We start from the raw sequence: 17,299 nt of genomic DNA, 5'->3' as shown, positions 1-17,299 counted from the left end.
TTTTACATTGCTTTGAGATAAGGCAAAAGTTTCCCCCCCTCCATGAAACCAATAAAACCTATATTGAATAAAATAAAAATGATGCAGTTACCGGTAGTTCTGCAGCTTCTTGGTGGAAATAAAGACCATCTCCCGTCTCCCAGCTGCAGCAGAGACTGACTGAAATGGCTGCCAAGCCCGGTATTAATGCTTCTAAATTGATGACATCACAAAGGAGTGACATCGTCAGCCTTCCAAACACCTGGCTCAATTGCATACAGTATGTATGTATGTATGCATGTATGTGAGTGAGTCTATCTATCTATCTATCTATCTATCTATCTATCTATCTTATTAATTATGTAGAATATAGATATGGATTATTTCTAAATTACAGATTTTGTAGATATAGATTAAAGATAGATTTAAGATTGTGTGTGTGTGTGTGTGTGTGTGTGTGTGTGTGTGTGTGTGTGTGTGTGTGTATATATAATGTATATATGTAAAAAAAAATATAAAATCTGTAGTTATGTATGTATGTATGTATGGCGGGCGGGCAAAAAAGGCCTGCTGTATGTTTTTAAGTTCTTCGGATGACCATGCCGCTCTAATATTCTCCTTACTAGGGTCTACTAATGCTGGCCCAGGGGAAGGCAATAAAGCCCTATGGGGCCGAAGCCAATTTCCCTTATTTTAGGTTAAAAGTTTCCATCCGTCCCCACTGGAAATGCGGCCGGCCGAAGAGATCCCTCCAACCGACCGACCGACGCACCTTCAGAGACAAACTAGTGCTTGCTTCTAGTGTCATCGCCGGCTTAACCATCCTTTGTAGGGAGCTGACGAGTCCTGCAGTAGCAGCAGCAGCAGGCTCTGCAAGCCTAGGATGCGTGAGCACGGTGCAAGAGGAAGGACTGAGGGTGTGAGGCTGGGCGCGGTTGAGAAGGCGTGGGGCGGGGCTATGGAAAGTTTTAATAGCTCTCCCAGCTGCCTGGGTGCATTGTGGGTGCGCCCAGAGTGCTGGCTGAGCGTGTTGCCTCAAGCCTTGGAAGTGGAGTTGGGCGGGCCGGGCTACAGGTGAAACCCATTTCGGGTTATCGCTTCTCGGCCTTTTGGCTAAGATCAAGTGTAGTATCTGTTCTTATCAGTTTAATATCTGATACGTCCCCTATCTGGGGACCATATATTAAATGGATTTTTAGAACAGGGAGCTGGAAAAAGAGCTTGCTCTGTCCACTCCACGCATTGACCTGGTATTGCAGTACCTCCAGGACCGGTGCACCCCCTTTCCTACAGCAGTTTCCAAAAGCAGAAAAACAAAACCGACGAGCAAGAGGTGCAGCGCAGCTGTGGCGGCGGCTGCTGCTACCACCCAAGCACTTTGATTGACACTCAGCCCGTCTGCTCGCAACATTGTATCCACTGAGCAGCTGCGTCTGCCAGAGTGTGCACAGCACAGGTACAACTGGAAGCAAAACACACACACACACACACACCAGTTCATATGGCAGCCGCACTCTATAGTTCGTACCTACCGCTGCGCTAATAGCCAAGTTGGAAACATCGGGCAGGCACAGCGTATCCTGGCAGCCTGCGTCTGTATGCTCCACGTATTCGGGTCATGGGTGTATGTGCAGGGGGCCCGGAGCCCTAGGGGGCCCATAAAGTCTCTCTTCCCCACATTGTAAACCAATGCTATCAATGACGCTTTATAGTTTGGGGGCCCAGTTCCAGACTTTGTACTGGGGCCCCGCAGCTTCAAGTTACACCTCCGGATCAGGATAATGCTAGGCCATTCCAACCAGCCTGTGTGTGTGACCTGCAGTCGCTGGTAGTCGAAAAGCGGCCGGCCCCGGATGCGCGCTTCAGAGTGGACAGACAGCAGCGGACCCCCAATCACACAGGCCCAAGGCTTGCTATGTAGCACGGAATACCTCATTGGACTGCAGCACTCCACGCGGGCTGAGATACACGCTCCACGTGGGATGGGCAGTATTCGTCCATGAAGATCCAGGCCAACGTTTAGAGATGGAGCAACACTCGGGGAGCAAAGAACTCCAACGAACGGACGCCTACTTTACAAGGATGTATTGCTTTATTCAATGCATGGACACAGAAACAGTTCAACCGCTCGATTACAGACCGCAGTCAATACAGTAAAGAAAGAAATGTGTCTGTTTAATGTAAACTTGCATGGAGCTCGTTTGTCAGCCACTGACTGAATGCTGCTGCTGCATGTCTAAAACGTGGTCTGACGTTACACGCACCACCAGGGATAAGGCCTTGCCTATAAGCATTCCCCAGCTGGCAAAAACCGAACCTCCCTGCCTATTCCTCACCATGGAAGAACGGAACCTACCTTTTTTTTAAAAAAAGAAAGCCACAGCAGCAGCCAACTCGATTTTGGTAGGCCGCTGTCTCCCCCTTGTGTGCTGCATAAAAAATGCACTCCACTAAAAATAGCAATGATCCACGAAATAGAGCGTATGGAGAGAATGAGGCTTCCAGATGAGCCGTCAGGCTATGATAAATTGTATCACACCTGGGCGATATGGATAGATGCCCGGAGCTCACCCCTATTTACCAAGTGGTTACAGACAGGGACATGTGAGTAACACGTTTAAACCACAATCGTAAAGAGAAACAACAATTCCGGAGCCCGCCCCCCCCCCCTTTTTGTTTTATTTTTTCTTTCTCCCGTGTCATAGATACCTACCCCCCCCTTACCCTCCCCTCATTCCCCTGTTTGTAGACCTTATAAAATATCACAGACAAACATGATATAGTTCAACTCGAAATTGATTTATTAAGTTTCATTGTCAAAGTTAATTTTACATTGCTTTGAGATAAGGCAAAAGTTTCCCCCCCTCCATGAAACCAATAAAACCTATATTGAATAAAATAAAAATGATGCAGTTACCGGTAGTTCTGCAGCTTCTTGGTGGAAATAAAGACCATCTCCCGTCTCCCAGCTGCAGCAGAGACTGACTGAAATGGCTGCCAAGCCCGGTATTAATGCTTCTAAATTGATGACATCACAAAGGAGTGACATCGTCAGCCTTCCAAACACCTGGCTCAATTGCATACAGTATGTATGTATGTATGCATGTATGTGAGTGAGTCTATCTATCTATCTATCTATCTATCTATCTATCTATCTTTATTAATTATGTAGAATATAGATATGGATTATTTCTAAATTACAGATTTTGTAGATATAGATTAAAGATAGATTTAAGATTGTGTGTGTGTGTGTGTGTGTGTGTGTGTGTGTGTGTGTGTGTGTATATATAATGTATATATGTAAAAAAAAATATAAAATCTGTAGTTATGTATGTATGTATGTATGGCGGGCGGGCAAAAAAGGCCTGCTGTATGTTTTTAAGTTCTTCGGATGACCATGCCGCTCTAATATTCTCCTTACTAGGGTCTACTAATGCTGGCCCAGGGGAAGGCAATAAAGCCCTATGGGGCCGAAGCCAATTTCCCTTATTTTAGGTTAAAAGTTTCCATCCGTCCCCACTGGAAATGCGGCCGGCCGAAGAGATCCCTCCAACCGACCGACCGACGCACCTTCAGAGACAAACTAGTGCTTGCTTCTAGTGTCATCGCCGGCTTAACCATCCTTTGTAGGGAGCTGACGAGTCCTGCAGTAGCAGCAGCAGCAGGCTCTGCAAGCCTAGGATGCGTGAGCACGGTGCAAGAGGAAGGACTGAGGGTGTGAGGCTGGGCGCGGTTGAGAAGGCGTGGGGCGGGGCTATGGAAAGTTTTAATAGCTCTCCCAGCTGCCTGGGTGCATTGTGGGTGCGCCCAGAGTGCTGGCTGAGCGTGTTGCCTCAAGCCTTGGAAGTGGAGTTGGGCGGGCCGGGCTACAGGTGAAACCCATTTCGGGTTATCGCTTCTCGGCCTTTTGGCTAAGATCAAGTGTAGTATCTGTTCTTATCAGTTTAATATCTGATACGTCCCCTATCTGGGGACCATATATTAAATGGATTTTTAGAACAGGGAGCTGGAAAAAGAGCTTGCTCTGTCCACTCCACGCATTGACCTGGTATTGCAGTACCTCCAGGACCGGTGCACCCCCTTTCCTACAGCAGTTTCCAAAAGCAGAAAAACAAAACCGACGAGCAAGAGGTGCAGCGCAGCTGTGGCGGCGGCTGCTGCTACCACCCAAGCACTTTGATTGACACTCAGCCCGTCTGCTCGCAACATTGTATCCACTGAGCAGCTGCGTCTGCCAGAGTGTGCACAGCACAGGTACAACTGGAAGCAAAACACACACACACACACACACCAGTTCATATGGCAGCCGCACTCTATAGTTCGTACCTACCGCTGCGCTAATAGCCAAGTTGGAAACATCGGGCAGGCACAGCGTATCCTGGCAGCCTGCGTCTGTATGCTCCACGTATTCGGGTCATGGGTGTATGTGCAGGGGGCCCGGAGCCCTAGGGGGCCCATAAAGTCTCTCTTCCCCACATTGTAAACCAATGCTATCAATGACGCTTTATAGTTTGGGGGCCCAGTTCCAGACTTTGTACTGGGGCCCCGCAGCTTCAAGTTACACCTCCGGATCAGGATAATGCTAGGCCATTCCAACCAGCCTGTGTGTGTGACCTGCAGTCGCTGGTAGTCGAAAAGCGGGCTTCAGAGTGGACAGACAGCAGCGGACCCCCAATCACACAGGCCCAAGGCTTGCTATGTAGCACGGAATACCTCATTGGACTGCAGCACTCCACGCGGGCTGAGATACACGCTCCACGTGGGATGGGCAGTATTCGTCCATGAAGATCCAGGCCAACGTTTAGAGATGGAGCAACACTCGGGGAGCAAAGAACTCCAACGAACGGACGCCTACTTTACAAGGATGTATTGCTTTATTCAATGCATGGACACAGAAACAGTTCAACCGCTCGATTACAGACCGCAGTCAATACAGTAAAGAAAGAAATGTGTCTGTTTAATGTAAACTTGCATGGAGCTCGTTTGTCAGCCACTGACTGAATGCTGCTGCTGCATGTCTAAAACGTGGTCTGACGTTACACGCACCACCAGGGATAAGGCCTTGCCTATAAGCATTCCCCAGCTGGCAAAAACCGAACCTCCCTGCCTATTCCTCACCATGGAAGAACGGAACCTACCTTTTTTTTAAAAAAAGAAAGCCACAGCAGCAGCCAACTCGATTTTGGTAGGCCGCTGTCTCCCCCTTGTGTGCTGCATAAAAAATGCACTCCACTAAAAATAGCAATGATCCACGAAATAGAGCGTATGGAGAGAATGAGGCTTCCAGATGAGCCGTCAGGCTATGATAAATTGTATCACACCTGGGCGATATGGATAGATGCCCGGAGCTCACCCCTATTTACCAAGTGGTTACAGACAGGGACATGTGAGTAACACGTTTAAACCACAATCGTAAAGAGAAACAACAATTCCGGAGCCCGCCCCCCCCCCCCTTTTTGTTTTATTTTTTCTTTCTCCCGTGTCATAGATACCTACCCCCCCCTTACCCTCCCCTCATTCCCCTGTTTGTAGACCTTATAAAATATCACAGACAAACATGATATAGTTCAACTCGAAATTGATTTATTAAGTTTCATTGTCAAAGTTAATTTTACATTGCTTTGAGATAAGGCAAAAGTTTCCCCCCCTCCATGAAACCAATAAAACCTATATTGAATAAAATAAAAATGATGCAGTTACCGGTAGTTCTGCAGCTTCTTGGTGGAAATAAAGACCATCTCCCGTCTCCCAGCTGCAGCAGAGACTGACTGAAATGGCTGCCAAGCCCGGTATTAATGCTTCTAAATTGATGACATCACAAAGGAGTGACATCGTCAGCCTTCCAAACACCTGGCTCAATTGCATACAGTATGTATGTATGTATGCATGTATGTGAGTGAGTCTATCTATCTATCTATCTATCTATCTATCTATCTATCTATCTTTATTAATTATGTAGAATATAGATATGGATTATTTCTAAATTACAGATTTTGTAGATATAGATTAAAGATAGATTTAAGATTGTGTGTGTGTGTGTGTGTGTGTGTGTGTGTGTGTGTGTGTGTGTGTGTATATATAATGTATATATGTAAAAAAAAATATAAAATCTGTAGTTATGTATGTATGTATGTATGGCGGGCGGGCAAAAAAGGCCTGCTGTATGTTTTTAAGTTCTTCGGATGACCATGCCGCTCTAATATTCTCCTTACTAGGGTCTACTAATGCTGGCCCAGGGGAAGGCAATAAAGCCCTATGGGGCCGAAGCCAATTTCCCTTATTTTAGGTTAAAAGTTTCCATCCGTCCCCACTGGAAATGCGGCCGGCCGAAGAGATCCCTCCAACCGACCGACCGACGCACCTTCAGAGACAAACTAGTGCTTGCTTCTAGTGTCATCGCCGGCTTAACCATCCTTTGTAGGGAGCTGACGAGTCCTGCAGTAGCAGCAGCAGCAGGCTCTGCAAGCCTAGGATGCGTGAGCACGGTGCAAGAGGAAGGACTGAGGGTGTGAGGCTGGGCGCGGTTGAGAAGGCGTGGGGCGGGGCTATGGAAAGTTTTAATAGCTCTCCCAGCTGCCTGGGTGCATTGTGGGTGCGCCCAGAGTGCTGGCTGAGCGTGTTGCCTCAAGCCTTGGAAGTGGAGTTGGGCGGGCCGGGCTACAGGTGAAACCCATTTCGGGTTATCGCTTCTCGGCCTTTTGGCTAAGATCAAGTGTAGTATCTGTTCTTATCAGTTTAATATCTGATACGTCCCCTATCTGGGGACCATATATTAAATGGATTTTTAGAACAGGGAGCTGGAAAAAGAGCTTGCTCTGTCCACTCCACGCATTGACCTGGTATTGCAGTACCTCCAGGACCGGTGCACCCCCTTTCCTACAGCAGTTTCCAAAAGCAGAAAAACAAAACCGACGAGCAAGAGGTGCAGCGCAGCTGTGGCGGCGGCTGCTGCTACCACCCAAGCACTTTGATTGACACTCAGCCCGTCTGCTCGCAACATTGTATCCACTGATCAGCTGCGTCTGCCAGAGTGTGCACAGCACAGGTACAACTGGAAGCAAAACACACACACACACACACACCAGTTCATATGGCAGCCGCACTCTATAGTTCGTACCTACCGCTGCGCTAATAGCCAAGTTGGAAACATCGGGCAGGCACAGCGTATCCTGGCAGCCTGCGTCTGTATGCTCCACGTATTCGGGTCATGGGTGTATGTGCAGGGGGCCCGGAGCCCTAGGGGGCCCATAAAGTCTCTCTTCCCCACATTGTAAACCAATGCTATCAATGACGCTTTATAGTTTGGGGGCCCAGTTCCAGACTTTGTACTGGGGCCCCGCAGCTTCAAGTTACACCTCCGGATCAGGATAATGCTAGGCCATTCCAACCAGCCTGTGTGTGTGACCTGCAGTCGCTGGTAGTCGAAAAGCGGCCGGCCCCGGATGCGCGCTTCAGAGTGGACAGACAGCAGCGGACCCCCAATCACACAGGCCCAAGGCTTGCTATGTAGCACGGAATACCTCATTGGACTGCAGCACTCCACGCGGGCTGAGATACACGCTCCACGTGGGATGGGCAGTATTCGTCCATGAAGATCCAGGCCAACGTTTAGAGATGGAGCAACACTCGGGGAGCAAAGAACTCCAACGAACGGACGCCTACTTTACAAGGATGTATTGCTTTATTCAATGCATGGACACAGAAACAGTTCAACCGCTCGATTACAGACCGCAGTCAATACAGTAAAGAAAGAAATGTGTCTGTTTAATGTAAACTTGCATGGAGCTCGTTTGTCAGCCACTGACTGAATGCTGCTGCTGCATGTCTAAAACGTGGTCTGACGTTACACGCACCACCAGGGATAAGGCCTTGCCTATAAGCATTCCCCAGCTGGCAAAAACCGAACCTCCCTGCCTATTCCTCACCATGGAAGAACGGAACCTACCTTTTTTTTAAAAAAAGAAAGCCACAGCAGCAGCCAACTCGATTTTGGTAGGCCGCTGTCTCCCCCTTGTGTGCTGCATAAAAAATGCACTCCACTAAAAATAGCAATGATCCACGAAATAGAGCGTATGGAGAGAATGAGGCTTCCAGATGAGCCGTCAGGCTATGATAAATTGTATCACACCTGGGCGATATGGATAGATGCCCGGAGCTCACCCCTATTTACCAAGTGGTTACAGACAGGGACATGTGAGTAACACGTTTAAACCACAATCGTAAAGAGAAACAACAATTCCGGAGCCCGCCCCCCCCCCCCTTTTTGTTTTATTTTTTCTTTCTCCCGTGTCATAGATACCTACCCCCCCCTTACCCTCCCCTCATTCCCCTGTTTGTAGACCTTATAAAATATCACAGACAAACATGATATAGTTCAACTCGAAATTGATTTATTAAGTTTCATTGTCAAAGTTAATTTTACATTGCTTTGAGATAAGGCAAAAGTTTCCCCCCCTCCATGAAACCAATAAAACCTATATTGAATAAAATAAAAATGATGCAGTTACCGGTAGTTCTGCAGCTTCTTGGTGGAAATAAAGACCATCTCCCGTCTCCCAGCTGCAGCAGAGACTGACTGAAATGGCTGCCAAGCCCGGTATTAATGCTTCTAAATTGATGACATCACAAAGGAGTGACATCGTCAGCCTTCCAAACACCTGGCTCAATTGCATACAGTATGTATGTATGTATGCATGTATGTGAGTGAGTCTATCTATCTATCTATCTATCTATCTATCTATCTATCTATCTATTAATTATGTAGAATATAGATATGGATTATTTCTAAATTACAGATTTTGTAGATATAGATTAAAGATAGATTTAAGATTGTGTGTGTGTGTGTGTGTGTGTGTGTGTGTGTGTGTGTGTGTGTGTATATATAATGTATATATGTAAAAAAAAATATAAAATCTGTAGTTATGTATGTATGTATGTATGGCGGGCGGGCAAAAAAGGCCTGCTGTATGTTTTTAAGTTCTTCGGATGACCATGCCGCTCTAATATTCTCCTTACTAGGGTCTACTAATGCTGGCCCAGGGGAAGGCAATAAAGCCCTATGGGGCCGAAGCCAATTTCCCTTATTTTAGGTTAAAAGTTTCCATCCGTCCCCACTGGAAATGCGGCCGGCCGAAGAGATCCCTCCAACCGACCGACCGACGCACCTTCAGAGACAAACTAGTGCTTGCTTCTAGTGTCATCGCCGGCTTAACCATCCTTTGTAGGGAGCTGACGAGTCCTGCAGTAGCAGCAGCAGCAGGCTCTGCAAGCCTAGGATGCGTGAGCACGGTGCAAGAGGAAGGACTGAGGGTGTGAGGCTGGGCGCGGTTGAGAAGGCGTGGGGCGGGGCTATGGAAAGTTTTAATAGCTCTCCCAGCTGCCTGGGTGCATTGTGGGTGCGCCCAGAGTGCTGGCTGAGCGTGTTGCCTCAAGCCTTGGAAGTGGAGTTGGGCGGGCCGGGCTACAGGTGAAACCCATTTCGGGTTATCGCTTCTCGGCCTTTTGGCTAAGATCAAGTGTAGTATCTGTTCTTATCAGTTTAATATCTGATACGTCCCCTATCTGGGGACCATATATTAAATGGATTTTTAGAACAGGGAGCTGGAAAAAGAGCTTGCTCTGTCCACTCCACGCATTGACCTGGTATTGCAGTACCTCCAGGACCGGTGCACCCCCTTTCCTACAGCAGTTTCCAAAAGCAGAAAAACAAAACCGACGAGCAAGAGGTGCAGCGCAGCTGTGGCGGCGGCTGCTGCTACCACCCAAGCACTTTGATTGACACTCAGCCCGTCTGCTCGCAACATTGTATCCACTGAGCAGCTGCGTCTGCCAGAGTGTGCACAGCACAGGTACAACTGGAAGCAAAACACACACACACACACACACCAGTTCATATGGCAGCCGCACTCTATAGTTCGTACCTACCGCTGCGCTAATAGCCAAGTTGGAAACATCGGGCAGGCACAGCGTATCCTGGCAGCCTGCGTCTGTATGCTCCACGTATTCGGGTCATGGGTGTATGTGCAGGGGGCCCGGAGCCCTAGGGGGCCCATAAAGTCTCTCTTCCCCACATTGTAAACCAATGCTATCAATGACGCTTTATAGTTTGGGGGCCCAGTTCCAGACTTTGTACTGGGGCCCCGCAGCTTCAAGTTACACCTCCGGATCAGGATAATGCTAGGCCATTCCAACCAGCCTGTGTGTGTGACCTGCAGTCGCTGGTAGTCGAAAAGCGGCCGGCCCCGGATGCGCGCTTCAGAGTGGACAGACAGCAGCGGACCCCCAATCACACAGGCCCAAGGCTTGCTATGTAGCACGGAATACCTCATTGGACTGCAGCACTCCACGCGGGCTGAGATACACGCTCCACGTGGGATGGGCAGTATTCGTCCATGAAGATCCAGGCCAACGTTTAGAGATGGAGCAACACTCGGGGAGCAAAGAACTCCAACGAACGGACGCCTACTTTACAAGGATGTATTGCTTTATTCAATGCATGGACACAGAAACAGTTCAACCGCTCGATTACAGACCGCAGTCAATACAGTAAAGAAAGAAATGTGTCTGTTTAATGTAAACTTGCATGGAGCTCGTTTGTCAGCCACTGACTGAATGCTGCTGCTGCATGTCTAAAACGTGGTCTGACGTTACACGCACCACCAGGGATAAGGCCTTGCCTATAAGCATTCCCCAGCTGGCAAAAACCGAACCTCCCTGCCTATTCCTCACCATGGAAGAACGGAACCTACCTTTTTTTTAAAAAAAGAAAGCCACAGCAGCAGCCAACTCGATTTTGGTAGGCCGCTGTCTCCCCCTTGTGTGCTGCATAAAAAATGCACTCCACTAAAAATAGCAATGATCCACGAAATAGAGCGTATGGAGAGAATGAGGCTTCCAGATGAGCCGTCAGGCTATGATAAATTGTATCACACCTGGGCGATATGGATAGATGCCCGGAGCTCACCCCTATTTACCAAGTGGTTACAGACAGGGACATGTGAGTAACACGTTTAAACCACAATCGTAAAGAGAAACAACAATTCCGGAGCCCGCCCCCCCCCCCTTTTTGTTTTATTTTTTCTTTCTCCCGTGTCATAGATACCTACCCCCCCCTTACCCTCCCCTCATTCCCCTGTTTGTAGACCTTATAAAATATCACAGACAAACATGATATAGTTCAACTCGAAATTGATTTATTAAGTTTCATTGTCAAAGTTAATTTTACATTGCTTTGAGATAAGGCAAAAGTTTCCCCCCCTCCATGAAACCAATAAAACCTATATTGAATAAAATAAAAATGATGCAGTTACCGGTAGTTCTGCAGCTTCTTGGTGGAAATAAAGACCATCTCCCGTCTCCCAGCTGCAGCAGAGACTGACTGAAATGGCTGCCAAGCCCGGTATTAATGCTTCTAAATTGATGACATCACAAAGGAGTGACATCGTCAGCCTTCCAAACACCTGGCTCAATTGCATACAGTATGTATGTATGTATGCATGTATGTGAGTGAGTCTATCTATCTATCTATCTATCTATCTATCTATCTATCTATTATTATTATTATGTAGAATATAGATATGGATTATTTCTAAATTACAGATTTTGTAGATATAGATTAAAGATAGATTTAAGATTGTGTGTGTGTGTGTGTGTGTGTGTGTGTGTGTGTGTGTGTGTGTGTGTGTGTGTATATATAATGTATATATGTAAAAAAAAATATAAAATCTGTAGTTATGTATGTATGTATGTATGGCGGGCGGGCAAAAAAGGCCTGCTGTATGTTTTTAAGTTCTTCGGATGACCATGCCGCTCTAATATTCTCCTTACTAGGGTCTACTAATGCTGGCCCAGGGGAAGGCAATAAAGCCCTATGGGGCCGAAGCCAATTTCCCTTATTTTAGGTTAAAAGTTTCCATCCGTCCCCACTGGAAATGCGGCCGGCCGAAGAGATCCCTCCAACCGACCGACCGACGCACCTTCAGAGACAAACTAGTGCTTGCTTCTAGTGTCATCGCCGGCTTAACCATCCTTTGTAGGGAGCTGACGAGTCCTGCAGTAGCAGCAGCAGCAGGCTCTGCACCTAGGATGCGTGAGCACGGTGCAAGAGGAAGGACTGAGGGTGTGAGGCTGGGCGCGGTTGAGAAGGCGTGGGGCGGGGCTATGGAAAGTTTTAATAGCTCTCCCAGCTGCCTGGGTGCATTGTGGGTGCGCCCAGAGTGCTGGCTGAGCGTGTTGCCTCAAGCCTTGGAAGTGGAGTTGGGCGGGCCGGGCTACAGGTGAAACCCATTTCGGGTTATCGCTTCTCGGCCTTTTGGCTAAGATCAAGTGTAGTATCTGTTCTTATCAGTTTAATATCTGATACGTCCCCTATCTGGGGACCATATATTAAATGGATTTTTAGAACAGGGAGCTGGAAAAAGAGCTTGCTCTGTCCACTCCACGCATTGACCTGGTATTGCAGTACCTCCAGGACCGGTGCACCCCCTTTCCTACAGCAGTTTCCAAAAGCAGAAAAACAAAACCGACGAGCAAGAGGTGCAGCGCAGCTGTGGCGGCGGCTGCTGCTACCACCCAAGCACTTTGATTGACACTCAGCCCGTCTGCTCGCAACATTGTATCCACTGAGCAGCTGCGTCTGCCAGAGTGTGCACAGCACAGGTACAACTGGAAGCAAACACACACACACACACACACACACACACCAGTTCATATGGCAGCCGCACTCTATAGTTCGTACCTACCGCTGCGCTAATAGCCAAGTTGGAAACATCGGGCAGGCACAGCGTATCCTGGCAGCCTGCGTCTGTATGCTCCACGTATTCGGGTCATGGGTGTATGTGCAGGGGGCCCGGAGCCCTAGGGGGCCCATAAAGTCTCTCTTCCCCACATTGTAAACCAATGCTATCAATGACGCTTTATAGTTTGGGGGCCCAGTTCCAGACTTTGTACTGGGGCCCCCAGCTTCAAGTTACACCTCCGGATCAGGATAATGCTAGGCCATTCCAACCAGCCTGTGTGTGTGACCTGCAGTCGCTGGTAGTCGAAAAGCGGCCGGCCCCGGATGCGCGCTTCAGAGTGGACAGACAGCAGCGGACCCCCAATCACACAGGCCCAAGGCTTGCTATGTAGCACGGAATACCTCATTGGACTGCAGCACTCCACGCGGGCTGAGATACACGCTCCACGTGGGATGGGCAGTATTCGTCCATGAAGATCCAGGCCAACGTTTAGAGATGGAGCAACACTCGGGGAGCAAAGAACTCCAACGAACGGACGCCTACTTTACAAGGATGTATTGCTTTATTCAATGCATGGACACAGAAACAGTTCAACCGCTCGATTACAGACCGCAGTCAATACAGTAAAGAAAGAAATGTGTCTGTTTAATGTAAACTTGCATGGAGCTCGTTTGTCAGCCACTGACTGAATGCTGCTGCTGCATGTCTAAAACGTGGTCTGACGTTACACGCACCACCAGGGATAAGGCCTTGCCTATAAGCATTCCCCAGCTGGCAAAAACCGAACCTCCCTGCCTATTCCTCACCATGGAAGAACGGAACCTACCTTTTTTTTAAAAAAAGAAAGCCACAGCAGCAGCCAACTCGATTTTGGTAGGCCGCTGTCTCCCCCTTGTGTGCTGCATAAAAAATGCACTCCACTAAAAATAGCAATGATCCACGAAATAGAGCGTATGGAGAGAATGAGGCTTCCAGATGAGCCGTCAGGCTATGATAAATTGTATCACACCTGGGCGATATGGATAGATGCCCGGAGCTCACCCCTATTTACCAAGTGGTTACAGACAGGGACATGTGAGTAACACGTTTAAACCACAATCGTAAAGAGAAACAACAATTCCGGAGCCCGCCCCCCCCCCCTTTTTGTTTTATTTTTTCTTTCTCCCGTGTCATAGATACCTACCCCCCCCTTACCCTCCCCTCATTCCCCTGTTTGTAGACCTTATAAAATATCACAGACAAACATGATATAGTTCAACTCGAAATTGATTTATTAAGTTTCATTGTCAAAGTTAATTTTACATTGCTTTGAGATAAGGCAAAAGTTTCCCCCCCTCCATGAAACCAATAAAACCTATATTGAATAAAATAAAAATGATGCAGTTACCGGTAGTTCTGCAGCTTCTTGGTGGAAATAAAGACCATCTCCCGTCTCCCAGCTGCAGCAGAGACTGACTGAAATGGCTGCCAAGCCCGGTATTAATGCTTCTAAATTGATGACATCACAAAGGAGTGACATCGTCAGCCTTCCAAACACCTGGCTCAATTGCATACAGTATGTATGTATGTATGCATGTATGTGAGTGAGTCTATCTATCTATCTATCTATCTATCTATCTATCTATCTTTATTAATTATGTAGAATATAGATATGGATTATTTCTAAATTACAGATTTTGTAGATATAGATTAAAGATAGATTTAAGATTGTGTGTGTGTGTGTGTGTGTGTGTGTGTGTGTGTGTGTGTGTGTGTGTGTGTGTATATATAATGTATATATGTAAAAAAAAATATAAAATCTGTAGTTATGTATGTATGTATGTATGGCGGGCGGGCAAAAAAGGCCTGCTGTATGTTTTTAAGTTCTTCGGATGACCATGCCGCTCTAATATTCTCCTTACTAGGGTCTACTAATGCTGGCCCAGGGGAAGGCAATAAAGCCCTATGGGGCCGAAGCCAATTTCCCTTATTTTAGGTTAAAAGTTTCCATCCGTCCCCACTGGAAATGCGGCCGGCCGAAGAGATCCCTCCAACCGACCGACCGACGCACCTTCAGAGACAAACTAGTGCTTGCTTCTAGTGTCATCGCCGGCTTAACCATCCTTTGTAGGGAGCTGACGAGTCCTGCAGTAGCAGCAGCAGCAGGCTCTGCAAGCCTAGGATGCGTGAGCACGGTGCAAGAGGAAGGACTGAGGGTGTGAGGCTGGGCGCGGTTGAGAAGGCGTGGGGCGGGGCTATGGAAAGTTTTAATAGCTCTCCCAGCTGCCTGGGTGCATTGTGGGTGCGCCCAGAGTGCTGGCTGAGCGTGTTGCCTCAAGCCTTGGAAGTGGAGTTGGGCGGGCCGGGCTACAGGTGAAACCCATTTCGGGTTATCGCTTCTCGGCCTTTTGGCTAAGATCAAGTGTAGTATCTGTTCTTATCAGTTTAATATCTGATACGTCCCCTATCTGGGGACCATATATTAAATGGATTTTTAGAACAGGGAGCTGGAAAAAGAGCTTGCTCTGTCCACTCCACGCATTGACCTGGTATTGCAGTACCTCCAGGACCGGTGCACCCCCTTTCCTACAGCAGTTTCCAAAAGCAGAAAAACAAAACCGACGAGCAAGAGGTGCAGCGCAGCTGTGGCGGCGGCTGCTGCTACCACCCAAGCACTTTGATTGACACTCAGCCCGTCTGCTCGCAACATTGTATCCACTGAGCAGCTGCGTCTGCCAGAGTGTGCACAGCACAGGTACAACTGGAAGCAAAACACACACACACACACACACCAGTTCATATGGCAGCCGCACTCTATAGTTCGTACCTACCGCTGCGCTAATAGCCAAGTTGGAAACATCGGGCAGGCACAGCGTATCCTGGCAGCCTGCGTCTGTATGCTCCACGTATTCGGGTCATGGGTGTATGTGCAGGGGGCCCGGAGCCCTAGGGGGCCCATAAAGTCTCTCTTCCCCACATTGTAAACCAATGCTATCAATGACGCTTTATAGTTTGGGGGCCCAGTTCCAGACTTTGTACTGGGGCCCCGCAGCTTCAAGTTACACCTCCGGATCAGGATAATGCTAGGCCATTCCAACCAGCCTGTGTGTGTGACCTGCAGTCGCTGGTAGTCGAAAAGCGGCCGGCCCCGGATGCGCGCTTCAGAGTGGACAGACAGCAGCGGACCCCCAATCACACAGGCCCAAGGCTTGCTATGTAGCACGGAATACCTCATTGGACTGCAGCACTCCACGCGGGCTGAGATACACGCTCCACGTGGGATGGGCAGTATTCGTCCATGAAGATCCAGGCCAACGTTTAGAGATGGAGCAACACTCGGGGAGCAAAGAACTCCAACGAACGGACGCCTACTTTACAAGGATGTATTGCTTTATTCAATGCATGGACACAGAAACAGTTCAACCGCTCGATTACAGACCGCAGTCAATACAGTAAAGAAAGAAATGTGTCTGTTTAATGTAAACTTGCATGGAGCTCGTTTGTCAGCCACTGACTGAATGCTGCTGCTGCATGTCTAAAACGTGGTCTGACGTTACACGCACCACCAGGGATAAGGCCTTGCCTATAAGCATTCCCCAGCTGGCAAAAACCGAACCTCCCTGCCTATTCCTCACCATGGAAGAACGGAACCTACCTTTTTTTTAAAAAAAGAAAGCCACAGCAGCAGCCAACTCGATTTTGGTAGGCCGCTGTCTCCCCCTTGTGTGCTGCATAAAAAATGCACTCCACTAAAAATAGCAATGATCCACGAAATAGAGCGTATGGAGAGAATGAGGCTTCCAGATGAGCCGTCAGGCTATGATAAATTGTATCACACCTGGGCGATATGGATAGATGCCCGGAGCTCACCCCTATTTACCAAGTGGTTACAGACAGGGACATGTGAGTAACACGTTTAAACCACAATCGTAAAGAGAAACAACAATTCCGGAGCCCGCCCCCCCCCCCTTTTTGTTTTATTTTTTCTTTCTCCCGTGTCATAGATACCTACCCCCCCCTTACCCTCCCCTCATTCCCCTGTTTGTAGACCTTATAAAATATCACAGACAAACATGATATAGTTCAACTCGAAATTGATTTATTAAGTTTCATTGTCAAAGTTAATTTTACATTGCTTTGAGATAAGGCAAAAGTTTCCCCCCCTCCATGAAACCAATAAAACCTATATTGAATAAAATAAAAATGATGCAGTTACCGGTAGTTCTGCAGCTTCTTGGTGGAAATAAAGACCATCTCCCGTCTCCCAGCTGCAGCAGAGACTGACTGAAATGGCTGCCAAGCCCGGTATTAATGCTTCTAAATTGATGACATCACAAAGGAGTGACATCGTCAGCCTTCCAAACACCTGGCTCAATTGCATACAGTATGTATGTATGTATGCATGTATGTGAGTGAGTCTATCTATCTATCTATCTATCTATCTATCTATCTATCTTTATTAATTATGTAGAATATAGATATGGATTATTTCTAAATTACAGATTTTGTAGATATAGATTAAAGATAGATTTAAGATTGTGTGTGTGTGTGTGTGTGTGTGTGTGTGTGTGTGTGTGTGTGTGTGTGTGTATATATAATGTATA

At 47.6% G+C, this 17,299-nt stretch overlaps 6 non-coding genes across 6 annotated transcripts; all 6 read left to right on the top strand.

Annotated features, from left to right (window-relative positions):
• Nucleotides 1-1,072: 1,072 nt before the first annotated feature.
• LOC136604246 (U2 spliceosomal RNA) lies at nucleotides 1,073-1,263 on the top strand. Its single transcript, XR_010789782.1, has one exon. It is a non-coding gene; the product is annotated as a U2 spliceosomal RNA (small nuclear RNA).
• A 2,607-nt stretch (nucleotides 1,264-3,870) lies between these two features.
• LOC136604245 (U2 spliceosomal RNA) lies at nucleotides 3,871-4,061 on the top strand. Its single transcript, XR_010789781.1, has one exon. It is a non-coding gene; the product is annotated as a U2 spliceosomal RNA (small nuclear RNA).
• A 2,600-nt stretch (nucleotides 4,062-6,661) lies between these two features.
• Nucleotides 6,662-6,852, top strand: LOC136604243 (U2 spliceosomal RNA). The gene has a single exon (XR_010789779.1). It is a non-coding gene; the product is annotated as a U2 spliceosomal RNA (small nuclear RNA).
• A 2,612-nt stretch (nucleotides 6,853-9,464) lies between these two features.
• Nucleotides 9,465-9,655, top strand: LOC136604242 (U2 spliceosomal RNA). The gene has a single exon (XR_010789778.1). It is a non-coding gene; the product is annotated as a U2 spliceosomal RNA (small nuclear RNA).
• A 2,618-nt stretch (nucleotides 9,656-12,273) lies between these two features.
• LOC136604241 (U2 spliceosomal RNA) lies at nucleotides 12,274-12,464 on the top strand. Its single transcript, XR_010789777.1, has one exon. It is a non-coding gene; the product is annotated as a U2 spliceosomal RNA (small nuclear RNA).
• A 2,623-nt stretch (nucleotides 12,465-15,087) lies between these two features.
• Nucleotides 15,088-15,278, top strand: LOC136604240 (U2 spliceosomal RNA). Its single transcript, XR_010789776.1, has one exon. It is a non-coding gene; the product is annotated as a U2 spliceosomal RNA (small nuclear RNA).
• Nucleotides 15,279-17,299: the final 2,021 nt, after the last annotated feature.

The sequence above is a fragment of the Eleutherodactylus coqui genome, unplaced genomic scaffold (assembly GCF_035609145.1).
Source record: "Eleutherodactylus coqui strain aEleCoq1 unplaced genomic scaffold, aEleCoq1.hap1 HAP1_SCAFFOLD_370, whole genome shotgun sequence".
NCBI classification, from domain to species: Eukaryota; Metazoa; Chordata; class Amphibia; order Anura; family Eleutherodactylidae; genus Eleutherodactylus; species Eleutherodactylus coqui.
This window is presented reverse-complemented; position numbering and strand designations above follow the sequence as displayed.